Here is a 16936-nt window from a genome sequence, read left to right as displayed (position 1 = left end):
AAAGGACTTTGAAGATGATGCCATTCCATTAGCATAGATGTCATTGTGGAAATAAGTTGGGGAAAGCATTCTTGGATCATTTTCATAATGCAAACAAGAAGTTAAGAGTACAAAATTTAAAAACAACAGAAAGCTATTAATTACAGTGGCACTTTAAACAAAACTTCACAAAATATATGAGTCATTGTCACTACAATGGCACAACAATGAGTGGTGTGTGTGTGTGTATACATATACGTATATATACATGTATACATATATACGTGTGTGTGTGTATATAAAATTTCCCACAATAAAGAGATCGTTCTTTTGAAATTTTGTGCCACAACTTTTTGAGTATTATAAGTGCTTTGGAGAAGGAAATATCCCATTCCAATTGCCTTGGACAACTTTTCCCAGCATTTCCTGCCATCAAAAAAAAGTAGTCACAAATTGCTATTTGAAAGTCATGTCTGCATAGATGGAATGGGGGGGGGAAGTACCTCACATCCCCATACATACACACACGCACACACACCCCAAATAGTTTTATTTGTTTCACAAATCTAGCATGTGCAACGAAGCTTGCCTCCTCCTCTGAAATGCACTTTGCATCATCCCATCGAACCCATCAATTTTCATAGAGCTTCTTCCTCATCATTTGTGCTGCTTTTTCTCATCTCAAATGTGCCATACAAAGCCCCTAGTGTTTACAGCAAGGGTGAGAAGAAGGTACAGCTCGATCTACTGGTAGATCTCTGGGAGATTTGCAGTGAATTGGTGAGGGCTTGTGACTGCTGGCTGTTTAGCAATAGCAACAAAATGCTTTCCCCCAACAAGAAAATATACTGCTGAAATGAGGAAAGCATTGGGTCAACCAGGAGTGTTGGAAGGATTGTGATTCAGTTCTGGTACTATAAACAAATTTCTGGGCTCAGAATTCTTATTTTTGTGCCACACTCTGGTTGGTGATTCTCAGGATTCTAGAATAAAAAACAAAAAAACAAAAAACAGAGTAGATCCTGCAAGCTTGAAGTCTGCCCACTCCTGGTTTACACCACTTCTCCTTACACCACCCTTGTGATGTACATATTTTGCAATCATGCAATATAATCTCACGTACTAATCTGGGGAACACCAACCAACCAGGCACCCCAGTCAAATAGCTGGGGGAAAATGCAGAGAACCGCAATAAACAGAGCAACGTGTGCTCCGTATTAAAAAAAAAAAAAAATGAAGTAAAATGCAATCCAAATTCTGTGTCAAGAAAAGATGGGATCCTGTGCCCTGTACAAGTGATGCAAACCATGAATAAATTTGCATATAAACACTTCGCATAATTTGTTCTACCTGTCTTTTATTTTTAGTCTTACATGGCTTAATCTTGGCTTTGTTAAGCACAGAGGGAGGCAAGGAACTATGGAGATCACTCAGAATGATCAGAGATCTACTGAAATCAGCCATGCCTCTAGCTTCTGAGATTTCAGCAGACACTTCCCACCCCATTCCGAGCATCCCAAACATAAGGGCTGGAATTTTTTGAAAAATAAAATGCAAATTATCAGGAAGGTGAAATCTGTACTTCTCATAACCCCAAAAGAGCTGCAGCACATACATACCTGGACAGTCGTATTGTATTGCGTTTCTCTTTCCAGGAAATACACCTGGGCTTTATTATTGTACTATGCCAAGCTGTGGTCGGAGGGGGGGGGGTGTAAGGGGAGATCCTAGTTCCCTTCCATGGCCCAGTCTATAGGGAGGCAAGCCAGATGTGAAAGGAGAGAGAGAAAAGCTGACAAAGGTCACTGACCCAGACATTATCATGCTTGGGGTGGCAGTTATATGCCACTACCCCTATATAGGCTTTCATCCCACACACCTGAGGATTAAAAGAGTGGCATGGGTGTGGGGATGCATGCCCCCCCCATCTCTGTGTGTACAGGTGTCAGTAAGATAGTCTTTCGGGGTCCTCCTCCAGATACCCCCACCAAATGAGGTGATGCAAGTGAAAGAGAGCTTCGGCTATTAGGTGGTATAGAAATAAATAAATAAATAAATAAATAAATAAATAAGCAAGCAAGCAAGCAAGCAACCAAGCAGGTAACTACTGAGGAGAGGGTCTTTTCAGTGGTGGAATTCCCTCCCCAGAGAGGCTTGCCTGATGTCTACACTGTCCTCTTTTCAGTGCCAGATGAAGACGTTTTTATTCCCCCAAGCTTTAGTTCCTCAGTTTTTGAAATAAGCTACAGGGAGCCATCCTATGGTCCCTAGAGACTGGGGGGAGGGGGCAGTAGGATAGTTCAGATTCCTGGAACAAGGGTCAGTGCTCTGACTTCGGAGCCAGGAATCCGAGCTCCCCTCCCCCTTGTAGCCAGAGTAGAGAGAACGGCGCAGGCTGCCTCTCCGAGGTCATAGAGGTGACTTTGGAGAGAAGGGAAAGGGTGCGTGCTGGAAGGAGGGGAAGGGAGGAGACTGGGGAGGCCAGCTTACAATGTATCTTCAGGCCTCCCCACCCTCCTTCCCTCCTGCTCCGCAGAGCTCCAGCTTGATCGGGGGGAAAGCCCGTCTAGCCAACATGCACTGCTGGAGGAGCACAGAGGCAAAGATCGCCTCTGCCACTCTTCCCATCCTGCACTGTATGGCCATAAGCCTCCAAGTCTGGAGGCTTACAGCCACCCCGATAGGACTGCACTCCTACTCACCCTGAAATACTAAGATTTACAGGAGGTTTGTAAATGCCTTCAGCTGAACTTGCTGCCATGGAGGGATGGCGGAGTATTCCGCCACAGACCCCAATGAGGCCGGATTCTAAAGAATTCGGGCCCCCAGAGTCCGTGGTGGAACGGAGCACTTACCTCCACCTCCCTGTGGAATCCTCTTCGGCCAGCTCCTCTGGCTCCTGAGCGCCAGCGATACAGCAGCCATGCCACCATTTACGGCTGCATTTACCTTAAACTAAGACCTTTATGGCCACAAATGGTGTCCTGGATGCCATTTGCCTCCGCAGTCAATACCCCTCAGCCAGCAATACAGCAATGGCGGCTGTATCGCTGGTGCTTTGGAGCTTACCGGCAGCTCCGCGGAATCGCCGTGGAGTGGAGCCAGCCAAAGAGGATTCCGGGGGGAGGAACGGATCACCTCCCCCCAAGGGCGGATTCCCAGCTGAAATGACAGGTAGGGAATCTGCCCATCCCTACCCATGTCTCCTCATATTCAGGAGCCCTGCTGTTATCAGGGTTCCCAATTGTGGTGAAGTTCGTAAATGCACAAAAATCTCAACTTCAAGTATAACCTGATGGGAACTGAGCTAGCGCTAACTGACTAAGAAAGAGATCTTGGGGTTGTGGTGGACAGCTTGATGAAAATGTCAACCTAGTGTCCAGCTGCTTTGAAAAAGGTAAACTCCATGTTAGACATACTTAAGAAAGGTATTGAAAATAAAACTGCCTTTGTACAAATCTGTGGTGTGACCATACTTGAAATACCATGTACAGGTCATCACACCTAAAAAAGGAAGTTGTCCAGTTGAAAATACTGTAGAAAAGGGCAACTAAAATGATCAAGGGGCTGGGGCAACTCCCCTATGAGGAATGGTTATAACAGCTGGGATTGTTTAGCTTAAAAAAAGGTGAGTGAAGGGAGAGACAGAGGTGTACAAACTTATTCATGGTGTGGAGAAAGGGGTTAGGGAGAAATTTTTCGCCCTCATAATACTAGAACCCAAGGGGGTCATCCCGTGAAGTTGATTGGTGGGAGATTCAGGACAGATAAAAGGAAGGACTTCTTCACGCAGCACATAGTTAAACTATGGAATTCGCTACCACAAGGCATAGTGATGGCCACCAATTTGGATAGCTTTAAAAGGAGATTGGACAAATTCATGGAAGATCAACCCTGACTGCTCATTGGAAGGACAGATACTGAAGGTGAAGCTCAAATATTTTGGCCACCTAATGCAAAGAGAAAACTCACTGGAAAAGACCCTGATGCTGGAAAAGACCCTGATGCTGGGAAAGATTGAAGGCAAAAGGAGAAGGGGACAGCAGAGGATGAGATGGCTAGATAGCATCACGGATGCAATGAATATGAACTTGAGCAGGCTCCGGGACAGAGCGGAGGACAGGAAGGCCTGGTGTGCTATGGTCCATGGGGTCACGAAGAGTCGGACATGACTTAACAACTGAACAACAACAAAGGCCTTTGATGGCTACTAGTCCTGATGGCTATGTGCTAGCTCCAGTATCAGAAGGAGCATGCCTATCTACACCAGTTGCTGGGGAACACAAGCGGGAGGGTGTTGTTGCACTCATGTCCTGCTTGTGGGCTTTCCATGGGCAACTGGTTGGCCACTGTGTGAACAGAATGTAGGACTAGATGAATCCTTGGTCTGATCCAGCAGGGCTCTTCTAATATTCATTCAGCCAAAATGCACTTCCAAGCCATCTGCTCAGCATGCAAAGATCTAGAGAGGAGATAGCCATTCAGAGATGTTGTGGAGAGCTTCAAAAATAACAGCCATAAGATGCTGTGAGTTTCATATGTTTGTTACTGAGCTATACTGCCATTATAAAACTTTTCTCTTCGAAGAAAAATGATCAAAGATGCCATCATATAAGTTGCATCTCTCTCAAAAAAAGGCAATAATCTGAAATGAATTCTGGAGGATACTGAGAGATTCTACGCACAAGCAATGCTTCTTTGGAAAATGCGGGGGGATGGGGAGAGGTTGCTGCCTAAATGTTACACCTGCAAAAATTTGTGGGACTCAATACTTGCTTCTCCTGATATCTACCTACTGTACTGACTTCACTGAATACATTTCATTTGACCTCTGTAGCTTTTCAAAAGCCCCCTCTTGAGTTCAGCGGCTAACATCCATGACAAAACCTACTTGTCATCCCAGTAATTATCAACCCAGGAGAACAGTTTTTTAAAGTGGATTACTAGGTTTTCCAAAGTCTTCTATTATCTCCACTGCCCCCTCCCCCGACTCTCTCTGCCATGCCAATTGTCCAGAAGAATGCTGTATACAACACATCCTGTACTCATTAGGGTAATATCAGCAAAAGCATTGTTGTCACCATTTTCTTAGGCACATTCTTCCCTTGGTCTGCAACAAAACTGTCTTTGTTCAAGTTGTGCAGGTTTTGGCACACAGGGAGACAGAGTGCTCTCCATGGCCAAGACCGAGACACAGAGTGATGAGCATAAGAGAAACTCCCTCTAATGAGGTCAACCCTGCCATAAAGTATCTTTTTCTGGTACACTACCCACAGCACTCCCCTTCATGGATCACTGCCTTGTTGTGGCGAAGGGGCTTGTGTAACTCAATGAAGCCATAAGCTATGCCATGCAGGGCCACCCAAGACGGACAGGTCATGGCAGAGAGTTCTGACAAAATGTGGTCCACTGGAGAAGGAAATGGCAACCCACTCCAGTATTCTTGCCAAGAAAAACCCACGGAACGTATCACAAGGCTAAAAGAGATGATGCCGGAAGATGAGCCCCTCAGGTCGGAAGGTGTCCAATATAATACTGGGGAAGAGCAAAGGGTATTTCCAAGTAGCGCCAGAAAGAGTGAAGCAGCTGTGCCAAAGCCTAAAGGACACTCAGCTGTGGATGTGACTGGTGGTGAAAAGAAAATCCGATGCTGTAAAGAACAATATTGTTTAGGAACCTGGAATGTAGGATCAATGAATCAAGGTAAGATGGAGGTGGTCAAACATGAGATGGCAAGATTGGACATCGACATCTTGGGAATCAGCGAACTCAAATGGACAAGCAAGGGCGAATTTAATTCAGGTGACCATCATATCTACTACTGTGGGCAAGAATCCCTTATGAATCCAAGGCAAACCATTCAACATCACAGTAATTCAAGTCTATGCCCCAACCACTGAGGCCGAAGAAGCTGAGGTTGATTGGTTCTATGAAGACCTACAACATCTTCTAGAACTAACACCAAACAAAGATGTCCTTTTCATCACGGGATTGGAATGCTAAAGTAGGAAGCCAAGAAATCACCGGGATAGCAGGCAAGCATGGCCTTGGTGTACAAAATGAAGCAGGACAAAGGCTAATCGGGTTTTGCCAAGAGAACACGCTGATCATAGCAAACACTCTTTTCCAACAGCACAAGAGGCGACTACACACATGGACATCACCAGACGGTCAATATCGAAATCAGATTGAGTATGTCCTTTGCAGCCAAACATGGAGAAGCTGTATACAGTCAGTAAAAACAAGACCTGGAGCTGACTGTGGCTCAGATCATAAGCTGCTTCTCGCAAATTTCGGCTTAAATTGAAGAACTTAGGGAAAACCACTAAACCATTCAGGTATGACCTAAATCTTATCCCTTATGAATATACAGTGGAGGTGAGGAATAGATTTCAGGGATTAGACGTGATAGACAGAGTGCCTGAGGAACTATGGACAGAGGTCCGTAACATTGTTCAGGAGGCAGCAACTCAATCCATCCCAAAGAAAAAGAAAAGCAAGAAAGCCAAGTGGCTGTCTGATGAGGCTTTACAAGTAGCTCACGAAAGAAGGGAAGCGAAAAGCAAGGGAGAAAGGGGAAGAGATATCCAACTGAATGCAGAGTTCCAGAGAATAGCAAAGAGAGACAAGAAGGCCTTCTTAAATGAACAATACAAAGAAATCGAGGAAAACAATACAATGGGAAAGACTAGAGATCTTTTCAAAAAAATTGGAGATCTCAAGGGAACATTTTGTGCAAAGATGGGCATGATAAAGGACGAAGAAGGCAGGGACCTAACAGAAGCAGATGAGATTAGGAAGAGGTGGAAAGAATACACAGAAGAACTATACAGGAAAGATCTGAATGTCCCTGATAGCCATGATAGTGCGGTCACTGAACTTGAGCCAGACATCCTAGAGAGTGAAGTCAAGTGGGACTTAGGAAGCATTAGTAACAACAAAGCTAGCGGAGATGACAGTATTCCAGCTGAGCTATTTAAAATCCTAAAAGATGATGCTGTTAAAGTGCTGCACACAATATGCCAACAAATTTGGAACACTCAGCAGTGGCCACAAGACTGGAAAAGGTCAGTTTACATTCCAATTCCAAAGAAGGGCAACGCCAAAGAGTGTTCAAACTACCATACAATTGCACTCATTTCACATGCCAGCAAGGTGATGCTCAAAATCCTACAAGCTAGGCTTCAGCAGTATGTGAACCGAGAACTACTGGAAGTACAAGCGGGGTTTAGAAGAGGCAGAGGAACTAGAGATCAAATCGCCAACATTCGCTGGATCATGGAGAAAGCAAGAGAATTCCAGAAAAATGTCTATTTCTGCTTCATTGACTACGCTAAAGCCTTTGATTGTGTGGATCACAACAAACTGTGGCAAATTCTGAAAGAGATGGGAGTACCAGACCACCTTACCTGTCTCCTGAGAAACCTGTACGAGGGTCAAGAAGCAACAGTAAGAACCAGACATGGAACAATCGATTGGTTCAAAATTGGGAAAGGAGTATGACAGGGCCGTATATTGTCACCCTACTTATTTAATTTATATGCAGAATACATCATGAGGAATGCCGGGTTGGATGAATCACAGGTCGGAATTAAGATTGCTGGGAGGGTGTGCCAGTGCCTAGCATCCAGAAACTGCTGTCGCTCCTCCCTCTCCCTGCCAGGGTCACTATCACTCTCAAAAATGTGTACCGGGAGGGGCTCTCCCCCTGGCTGCTCCTCTGAACAGCACGCGGGTTCCTCTCCCGAAGTTTCTATCTCTTCCTCAGAATCAGAATTGCTTTGGGGCTCTATGGGCTCCAATCCAACCCTGGCATCAGCTCAGTGAAATGAATGGAACTTACTTCTGAGTAGACATGTATAGGATTGCACTGTGACTTAAATATCTGCTTCTGCCTTGTCTTTTTCCACTTCTAGACTTTTCAAGTTCTTGCTACCCTTTCCTCAGGGATGTCTCGCCGATGTATCCAATAGAACAGGGCTCATCTTGCCAACCTTGAAAGTTACAATGGAGAAACTTCCCACCTTATCTTAGTACCATCTTCAACCTCTCCTTTTCCATTTCTCATCACATCCAGGGAAAATCCTGCCACTTCCTCCAAAGCACAGGCGTTTGACAAATAAATAAACAAATAAACCATCTAGTTCGGCAGCCTGCCTTCAACATTAGCCATGCAGATCTGCCCCCTGGACATAGAAATAGGTAGTTACATTAGTAGTTATCCCATTTGTCCAAAGCACCCAGCTATTTTTTTTCCTGATAGTAACTTCTAAAAGCCTGTTGATTGTTTTCCTTCTTGCATTTGCTACTGAACACCTCCCCTATGATTTTATTTAAAACTTTAGTTGTCTTTCCACAAGGTGCTTAAGGTGGCACACAAGGTAAAATTTTGAGTCAAGAGTTATGTTAAATCAGCCACTAACAGGGCTAAAGTTATAAAAGTGAATGGCAACTTAGATTGGGAGGCCTTTGGGAATCAAATGGATCTTCACCATTAAAAGATCCAATGATCTTTTTAAAACAAAAAAAGCAGAACTAGCGATAGACTCCCCTCTTACCTACAGATGTGAAGGCCAAGAAAAAAAAGGGGGGGAAATTGGCGGAAATTCAAATACTTGAAAAAGTATACTTTAAATGTATTTTTTCAATGGAAAAGTAGGGAATCTTCTCGTGACCTCTGATTTAGTTTGGAGATACCAGAAGAATCCTACTTCTACTGGCCTTTTCACCTGGCCCCTCCCTTGCAGTCAAACCTTTCACCTGGCCCCTCAAATGAGTTGCCTGGGAGTAGGGTGGCCAGGTGCCCTACTTTATAGACCTCTATTTGAAGAGCTGTCAGAGGACAGTCCTCTATGTGAAGGTGTCCTTTATTTGAAGAGCTGCCTGGACCAAGTCCAGTATAGATATAAAGAACCATGAGAAGAGAGAGAAGGGGTCTTGAAGTTCCCATCAACAGTTAACACCTTGTCAACAGACTGAGCAGGCACTCAGATCATGTGGTCATTCTTCCCCCTATGGTGAGATGTATTGTATTTGTTTCAATTTCAGTTATTTCTAAAAAAAATATTTATACTGTATAGACCAGACATATATGTATATCTATATGTATATACATATAAATTAACATATGCAACTATTACATAAATTTGTGACTGCTTGTCTTTTTTACAAGAATGTTTGTTGCAAGGAGTTTTTATGTTACAACAACAACAGACTAAGAGCCACAACAGATAATTGGTCTCATAATCATATACAAAGTATGCATAAAAGTGAAACCATAATTATACAAATATAATTCTATATGCTAACTCAGTTATAAAATGATCCATTTCATGTTAAAGCAGTAACTAAATTCTGATAATGAAGTATGGCAATTTCTGCCAAAAAAAAAAAATGGGGAAAGTATTCCAAAGTGTTCACCACAGGTTCAAAATTTCTGGACATTTTACACCTATATCCTTATCTGATTCAGAATGGGGCTCATTTTAACCAGATTAATTGGGAGATGGTCTATGGACATCTTTAACTTAATTTAATTTAAAACCAGGCTCATTCAGAACCAGTAAGCCCCCCATTACACTCCTGGTATAATGGGGAGAACAACAACGCTTGCCCTAAAGACTTCCCCTGCCATCTACACCCCTTGCTGCAAGCCCTTTCCCAAAACTTACAGATGGCAATGGAGGCCTCACAGGAATGCCAGGTCTCAAATTGAGGCCTGGATGCTGCATTAGCACGTGCAGCAATATTGTAAGCACAAGAACCACATACATTTCAAAGAAGTGTCTGATCACAAGCAGACAGAGTACTCAAGGTGGCCCAAAGCCCACTAAACAGAAACTGTCACCCCTGTTCTTTACACTGCTGGTGCTATGTCAGTGATATAACATCAAGCTGTAAATAGCAGGACAAAAGCTGAACACGTCAATGTTCCATCAGAAGTGTGCATCCTACATGGAATTGTTGCATACCATGAATGAGAAGAACAGCAGTCCTATACCCTTTCTACAATTTTGCCTGTAATGGGATTCCTTCTGCAGAATGCAGGAGTCATCAGTCAAGAGGATTCCTTCGCTATTTAATTATCATAGCCAAAAGACAACTTGCTCTCCCCTCAGCAAGCAGTGTGATTCATTTTCTCAGACGGCGTGGCACATATTAGATGAAAAAGGGTAATCTTAATGAAAAAGAAACCCTAATCGCCAAGACATTGATAAGTTTATCCTTTTCCCCCCTCCAGCCAAAAGATTTATTCAGTCCTCCTTGAAACAATGAATTTATTTTGTCATCACAGCTGTGATTTACGATGACAAATCGGTGTGTTCTCTTGCCCAACGCCAGATGATTATGGTGAGTCCTAAAACTTGGTTAATTATACCGGCCCGCATTGCTTTCCATCTCCTTAGTAAACAAGACATTTTTCTAAGCTTTCACATGGAGTTACTTGGGGGACAACCCAGATAATGTCAGTAATCAATTCCAAAAATATATTTTCCTAAAGCAGAAAGGACATCTTCTATATAATACTTCACTTCGCATTTACGCTAAATTGAAACCTAGCTTTCTTTCCCTACACAGGAAGTAACCTCAACATTTAGAAAAGCAAAAAGGAAATGATGGATGAGGATGAATGGGCCCCATGACGGTCTTCTTGCCTTCTATTCCCGCAAGGGTAGTTCTGCCTGCTTGAATTCATGTTGGCATCAACTGGACTGTTTGTTGAGTAAAATACTATCCGTTCCCAGGGAGGTCTTAATTTCTATCATGTTAGTGAAATGCTCCAGGAGGGGGGCCTGGTTCAAGGTTTTATAGTATCTGATTAGAATACTAGTCATCATGAAAAGCTAAGCAAATACACACACAGGGTTCACACAATCAGGGAGGGAAAAGAAGCTGCTGTGGCTTATTTTCCTGCCCAGCATGTGCCGTCTAATTCCCATAATTATCCTCACCAGGTGTAGCTTGTCATGACATCCAAACCTGGTGACAGCTGCTTGCAGGGGTGGTTTACAAACAACCGCAAAACCCATGGCTTGTTCTAGGGTTGTGGGGTACTTTGTAAACCACCCCCGCTGGGTTCTGACTTCATGACAAGCCACGCCCAGCGAGGGTAATTATGGCAATTAGGCGGCATGCAACCAGGACATGCAGGGTGTAAAATAAGCCACAATGGCTTATCTTCCTTCCCTGATCATGCAAATCCACCCACTTACTTGAGGTTCATTCAACTGATACTGAAGAGGTGGTGCATACTTCCAAAATACATCCTCTTAAAGATTGCAATGGGCTCCTAAAAATAGTTACCGGGCTACATCACTCAAGGTTGAAATCAAAACAGCACTCCAATCAAACTTCAAAACCTAATGGCTGTAACTTGATACCCAGTGATAACCACAGCGGATTTTATTTCAAGGCAGAATCAGAGAGAAGGATGAGAAAAGGAGTGTCAGTAAAGAACTAGCTAGTTAGCTCACATCAATATGAGATGTTTGGTACCTCATCCCCACCCGATTGCCCCCTTAGAATTGCAATGGCATAATGCCGCTGTCAAGGGCTCCTTGGAGGGCTCTCTCAGTCTAATCCAGTAGCCAAGTCCAGACACAGACAAAGGGATTCCTTTCAAAGCTTTATTCCTCTTTTACAACTTAACAACTCTACTGTTTGCAACTAGATCTGAGCAGCAGAGTACCTATGCCCTAAGTTGGAACAGTTGGTCCCCGTTTGAAAGAGAATTACTGGCAGACCCCTGAACTTAAGGACTAGGGAGAGTCCCTCCCCTTTTCCCTTGGATGCTCTGGGCGCAGCCTTGTTTGCGCGCCAACCGGGCACTACGCCTCCTTTCTGCGCCCTCCATTTGGCGCCGCTCTCTGCGTCGGCGTCGCACGTCCATCAAGTCTGCTTCCCACGCTCGGTCACTCCCAGGACTGCTATCTAAGCTAGGAATGCCGGTGGGAGGAATCTCCGTCAGCTGTGGGCCCTGGGAAAGAGGAGTGTGCTCCTCTCCCCGGAGCGACTGCTCTTCCTCAGAATCAGAACTACTCTGGGATTCTATGGGCTCAGTGTCCACCCGGACAGCCACATTCATAGCAGAAGCCCCTCTCATCAGTTCTCCAGTCCTCAGCCGGATCCACAGCGTTCTTCCTTCCAAATATGAGGTATTAACACTGCTGTAGTGGTAAATTCTGAAGTGCAGGTGTTTATCATGACAGTCCCCATAGCCAACAAGAGCCCAAAATTGCAGGCAGCTGTGTTGACCCATACCAACAAACCAGTTCTAGCAGTTTTCATCTGCTAGGAGCAGGTCTTTTGCAGAGCTAGTAGGTCTTAATTGCCCATTCAAGACTACGCCACCCCAAAATACTTTGCATTACAACAGAGAGCAATGTATTGTTGCTAGGAAAGTGCATTTATCCCCAGCTACTGTGAGAATTAGTTAAGCTCAGAGGAAACGGAATTCTGATGAGGGTAGCAGATGTCAGCATCCCTGCTTGAAAAAAAGCGCTTGTGCTCCATTCCTGTGAGTCCTGGCTCCACTGCACCACCGGGTATTAATCCCCAGCCAAACTGACAATCCCTTTTCACAGAAGCTGGACTGAGTGTTTCGTTTCCAAAGCCTTTGTACACTGAGCAATGGGAGTGTTTACAGAAGTTGCATAACATCACACCATTTCAACCAATCGGTGTTAAGAGAAGCCTCAGCACCACATATAGACAGATGATGTCATCTGGATGGTGCTATGCAGCTATTAAAAAATAATAATTGAGACACAATAAAAAACAAATAAAATATGCATGGGTGGCATTTTCTTGAGGAACGATCCTTTGTTTTGCCAATCATGCATCTCATCTCATTGTCAATATGCCTAGAACATATGAAGAGCTTTTCCAGTTTTGCTCTGCAAACATTTATTTAGCAAAGACATTTATATCAGACAGAATGAGTACTAGGCTCCCAGGAGGTTCTCAGTTTGTTTTTGGCTTTTGGGGGGCTGTTTTTCAAATCACTGCACTGAGAAAGCCAATATTTATCTAATAAGTAGTAAAAGAAATTGAGTCATAATACTTTATTTAATGAGGAACAAACAAACAATAGAAAGGTAGCCAGTTTAATCGTTGGTTCCTCCTACGCCCTAACACACAAAAGACCTTCATTCTGGTGTATTATTTATTAAAGATGGCTGATCCTTCGACTTCCTTTCCCTCCTGTATTTTGTGGCTGTTGATGATGGAAGCACCACTGAAGTTGCACTAGTGGTTTCTCAATTTTGGACAGAGCTCATTGCCTGCGCCAACTTGGTCCTGGAAAAAGATCTAACAGTCACCGACAAAATAGCATTGACAGGATATCTCCCAATCGTATGGAGCCTTACTCCAGAAGAACGAAAATGGGCCAGTCATGTCCTGTTGGCTGCCAAATGCATTGCTGTGTAACACTGGAAAAGTAAACAAAGTCCAACAATCCACCAACAGACCAAAGACCTATCCTGGCCCGCCACACTTGAGCTAAGTACATATTGTATATAACAGAAATTGGATGCTTACCCAATGCCATATGGCAAGCCTGAACTTTGTACTTAGCTGAACTGTTGCTGTAGCTGTTTGTTGACAAGCTAAAAACAAAACTCAATAAAAATATTGACATCTATTAAAAAGTTGCACTATTGCAAAGAACTGCCTCTACCCTTCTAGGCCTCCATCCAAGCAAATCAACTGAAGGAATAAAAGGTTAAAAGGATTGTTCAAGTATAGGGTCAAAGGACCTTTATGGGGAGAATGATCAGCTACAAATCAGGCTTGTAAATCTGGAGCAAAGAAGGGGGAATGGAACCACAGGCTGCAAAGACAAGCTGTGCAATCCCAAATTAAAAATTAAAGTTTTATAATATATGCCATTTTATTTGTACCAACATGAATGATTCAGCATGGAGAAAAGAGCCTATCAAGAGAAGAAATGGATCGGGTATATCTTATCTAGATTATAATAATTTGGAAAGGCATCTACATTAGCCACAAACAGCTTTAAGTAGGCAAGCAAACAAAATCCAACAGCTGTACTTAAAGTATGTAAATTTATAATACTAAAAATGTAACCACCAAGTGGGCCTTGCAACAAAATGCTGCAGTGTACAATGCTTCTGTTTAGTTTTCCAGCAGCCATCTCTTGTTCAGGATACTTATTCCATTATCAGTGGAGGCTGGAGTCTCTGATGTCAGTGGGGTGGTGAATCCACTCCAGGTTTCAGTCAGAACCAGACACAACTCTGAAGGTGTGTTTAATCGTTGGTTCCACCTAGATGCTTGGATAGCTCCTTCAGAGTACTGACTGAAACCCACAATGGATTCACCACCCCACTGACATTGGAGTCTCCAGCCTCCACTGTCTATTACCCTTCCTGCCACCATGCCTGCCACAGCCACTCGACATTCTGTGGCATGCCCAGTCCTCATTGGGTTCTTTCTGATGGGAAGAGGGATGCCCCCTTAGTTTTCCCTAAAGGTATTTTCCCCTACTTCTACTAACTTTGAGGTTGCCCTGAGCGTACACGTATCTCCCTTTTATTTCTCAGAAGGCCTGTTTTGCCTACATAGCAATCACAGTGACCCGCCCTGCTGAAAGACCTCCCTCATGAGGGCTCCTCCTCCCTCAACTGTCACCACCAGCAGTCATTCGAGCAGGATGTACAAAGGGAGATGAGAAGGGAAGCGGGACCATCCCTCCTACTTATTTTTTTCCCCTCTGCCTTTCCCATCCCCTTTTCCTTCTATTTTTTAGATTGTGAGCCTGCAGGCAGAGAAGTGATTTACCAATTGCGTGCAAGCCGCTCTGGGAGCCTTTTTGGCTGAGGAGCAGGATAAAAACACTTTAATAAAGAAAGTAAGTAAATCGTCAACTGAGGTTGCTTTTAGTAATATGATACATACAACAGGTAGGTATTACATAAAATATCATCCTTTTAAAGGAATCATTTTTCTTAAGTTCTCAAAGCACTTTACATTATTTTTTCAGTCCTTAAACAACCCTGTAAGCCAGGACAGGCTAGCATTTCTAGCTTCATGTAAAAAAAGAAGTACATACAGTATTGTGTACGGTACATGTTTTGTATAAGCTTCACAGATTAGCAGCCCCAACATCCATTGGGCTGGTGGCCATTGCCAGATTTTGGTGGTGGCCCCTAAACTGCAGTACCAGCTCCTCAGTACTGCACAATAGATTTGGGAGGCTGACCCCTTTTAATATATATATTGGGGGGGGGCGTAATTATGTCATCTCTTGGCTTTTACACACACACACACACCCTCACATCCCATATTATTGTGCCATGATTTTCTTTGTAAGGGTAGTGTTTAGTTGTACCCCTGTTTTGACAATCTTTTGACTTAATAATAATAATAATAGTGATAATAATAATATAATGCATGCTTTCCATAATATGGATGCTGCAGCTGAAATACAGTGGCTTGTCTGCTGTCATCCAATGAGTTTATAGCCAAGCTATTTTTAATCAGGGTTTCCAGCTCTTATCTCATGCTCTTCACCACCAAACAGCTCACCACCTTGCCTATATCAAAAGATGTACAATAGATTAAAAAAAAATTCATAACTTCTATTTACATATAGAGATTTGCATACTGTGAGAATAACCACTAAATCTCTTCTTCATCCTTGGCCACTAAATATTCTTGACTAATTCTATTTTCATAATTGGACACAGAGGAGAGACACCCAAGATATATAAGCTATATTATGCCAACCGCAACTTCACAGCACTTGAATTTTCTCATGTGTCACAATGTGCCTGGACAATAATAGCTGAAAATATTTTGATTTAAGCACCCTTTCAATTTCAAAAAGTTTAAATAGGCCAGCTTCTTTTACACAAATACACTGGAAGAAAATCAGAGGGATGAGGAGTATTAAGGATGCAACAAATGGCTAAAAGTGTTGAATACTGTGGATGGGCAATTCACAAGGACAGACTGTAGGTTAATGCAGCCCTAGAACAGCTTATGCCTAGCTTATGCCTCAGCAAACTTACACAGGTTTTACATGACTGTTTACTTTACAATTCAATAAAACTTCAATAGTTACAGTGCAATTACATCCACCATATTCCTTGCTACTTACACTTTTACCCCTGAGACACCAGGCCACTTTCTTCACAGTGTAATATATTATATAAGAGAACAGGGTGGGGGGACGGCTTGAAGGAAAAAACAAAAAATAATCAGACAAAGTCAAGTTGGTTTACGGCATCATTATCAATGTTGTGTCATGTCCCCTTACAATGATTTGTCTGTCAGCCAGAGCGCTCACCGTAGGCTTTAGAAGTAAAGGAAGACTTCTTTTGTTTTAAAAAAAATGTTAGTGGCCCTATTCAAATTCAGCCTCCATTTCTCATTTTAAACCAACAACCATTCTTGTTACATCTGAATTCAGGGAATTGTCATTTGTTTAAGCTCTCAATGAAAACAAACTAGGGTCAAATTATGGTTTCTGATACTCTTTTGGGTGAACCAAACCACCATTTCTTGAGTTCAGATGTAATGGGAACTGTGGTTTGTTTAAAAGCAGGAAAGAAGGCTTTTGACCTACTCCTCTCACCTGTGAAGTAGAAGTTGGAGAGCATGCGAGTACAAGAAATGGCATGGCTTGTTCATGTCAAGGGATGGTTTCCCATTGGATTTTATCTGAAAGACCATAGTATCCTCCCTTATGAAACTGCCTGTGTTCTGAGATCTTCTGGGGAGGCCCTTCTCTCACTCCCACCACTGTCACTGGCACATTTGGTGGGAACCCGGGAGAAGGCCTTCTCGGTGGCTGCCCCACAGCTGTGGAACACCCTTCCCAGGGAGGCTAGGATGGCTCCCTCCTTGATGTGTTTCCGGAGGCAGACTAAAACACTCTTGTTCCAGCATGCCTTTTGGACATAGTTGGAACCTGGGGGTAAGCTGCTAA

At 43.3% G+C, this 16936-nt stretch overlaps 1 protein-coding gene across 1 annotated transcript in view; it reads right to left on the bottom strand.

Annotated features, from left to right (window-relative positions):
• CDH4 (cadherin 4) overlaps positions 1 to 16936 on the bottom strand; it is a 1230390-nt gene that overhangs the window by 1075748 nt on the left and 137706 nt on the right. The gene's annotated exons all lie outside the window — the stretch shown is intronic.

Source organism: Heloderma suspectum, chromosome 4 (assembly GCF_057233095.1).
Source record: "Heloderma suspectum isolate Gila_16-S chromosome 4, 16-S_ref, whole genome shotgun sequence".
Taxonomy (NCBI): Eukaryota; Metazoa; Chordata; class Lepidosauria; order Squamata; family Helodermatidae; genus Heloderma; species Heloderma suspectum.
This window is presented reverse-complemented; position numbering and strand designations above follow the sequence as displayed.